Here is a 2301-nt window from a genome sequence, read left to right as displayed (position 1 = left end):
TTCTAAATCTGTTGTATTAGAAGCATTTTTATCGTCAGAATATCTACGATAAATTTTATAACGAATTCCTTTTAACAGGTTACTCAGACATCGTTTGGGACTTTTAGGAAGGATAAATTCTGATGTACCAATAAGCATTACAGCATCTATCTTGGTGTGGTTTATTGTGTCATGGTAAAATTCTAATTTAAGTAATTTGGTTTTAAAATCACACGACCTCCATAATATCAGAGTATATAGTGATTTTGTTGTAATTGGATTGTGATTATGATAAAACAGACTCCATAAAAGAAACCACTGATTATCAGAATTTTGTGCCCAAATTCGTTTAATGCTGTTAAAACAACATTCCCGGGCAAACAAAGACAATTTGATGGGGTAACACGCTTCATAAAATTCGATATCTTCAAAATAGAAAATATGATTATAATCTTTTTTCAACAACAGTGTATTTTTAATCATATAATATTTATATTATTTCAAATATTACTTACTAATACATTTTTTGATCATATTGTGTTGTGCAGTTTGATCAACTAATTCAGAAGATGATGTGTAGTCGTCCAATGGTTCGTAAATTCTCTGTATTAAAAAATAAGCCAGTAAAATGTCAAATACTACAAAATCTCGCATAAAGTTAAATTGCGAGTTATAGAAAACGATAACAGTAATACAAGACGAAAATACACATATATATATTGTGATAAATACCTTTTTAAAATCTTCATATTTTGTAATCTTTTTAGGTGGTTCAATTATTTTAGAGTTAACAATTGTATTAAAATTATCGTTACTTTGGGTACAACAACTAGTATTTACAAATTGATAAATGAAGTCAACATGACTTGTCTCTTTTACGGATACTCTGTTTACATAGGAACAATTAATATTGTCCTTAAAATTTAAATTATGATAAAAATAATTGAAGGGTGTCGTCATCTTTTATCTCTGAAAAAAATATAGACATGAAGAATAGTTTTTATGTTATTTATATACTAAAATGCCATGTTTATAATTTCTTATATCTATTATAATATATTATACTGAACAAAAATTAAAAAATACATATATATATATACACACTGCTTCAAAAAATTATGTCATAGAAAAATGCATTTAGCCTAGATTTTCAATCAGCATTTCAATTCCCAGCAAACACAGATTATAACTGCAATAATGTTGCACATTGTAACATTCCAGAAATGACTTTATTGCAGAAATGTTACAACGTTGTTGCAACATAGCAGTTATAATTTGTCTACTAGAAATATAAATCTGCACGAAAACAGTTTATAAAAATTATTTGTGATTCGTAATGTTGTATGATCAACTTTAATAAAACGAACATTAATTCATAGACATTTTTTTTTCTTTTTTGTTCAGCACACATCAGTCATGATTCAAAAACCCCTTAGATATTTTTCAAAGAAATTAAAATTTTTAATATATTATCCGGAATATTGAACCGACGTTTTGATTTAAAAAAATCTAACTCCAATTAAATTCGTTGTCAGCAAGGTTAATAAAATTCTCGGGTACGAAATTTTAAATAATAATATATGACTGACATAAAAAATTGTGCTTTAATCGGACACCTATCATATTTTATCCAATAGCATTGTCCAATAGATACTGACAATTATGTCTAAAAATAAAATGCGTATTTTTTATTTACAATTTGTGGATGTAGCACAGTTTTGAACCATATATCTATATTTTTGATATACATTTTTTCTGTGATAATTTTATCGATTGTGTTACAAAAAAATATACATTCAATTAAAAAATGGATATATTGACGATATCTATAGCGTCTGACGGTGCTACGAAAGACGCCGAGATAGCCACTCTCAGGTAATTCTCTAGCAATGTTCACATTTCGTGAAATTATTCGTCGCCATTATCTTGGTTTCTTATATCCGTTACACTAAACATTTTATTCTCCTCTTTTGTGCTTTATCTCCTGCAGTATTATAATGCTTTTACCAGATATTTCTTATTTATATAATGTATAGCATGCGGGACCGTACCAATTAAGGACGCCTTGATAACTCTAATCAGCAACTTATGAAGCTTTCCAGCAAGAGACACAAATCGAATATTGATTATATATACAATATATATATATATATATATCTATCTATCTATAACTTCATTAAAAGTGGTAAGCACAGCGATCGCTGTGCACAGGAATTTTTTAAAACAAATAAGATCAACAAACTTGAATGGCCTTCTCAGAGCGCAGACTTGAATCCAATTGAACATTTGAGATCGGAAGAGCACACGTCTGAACTCCAGTCA

This window comes from Wasmannia auropunctata, unplaced genomic scaffold (genome assembly GCF_000956235.1).
Source record: "Wasmannia auropunctata unplaced genomic scaffold, wasmannia.A_1.0 LD335713.1, whole genome shotgun sequence".
In the NCBI taxonomy this organism is placed as follows: domain Eukaryota; kingdom Metazoa; phylum Arthropoda; class Insecta; order Hymenoptera; family Formicidae; genus Wasmannia; species Wasmannia auropunctata.
Note: the sequence above shows the minus strand (reverse complement) of the source record.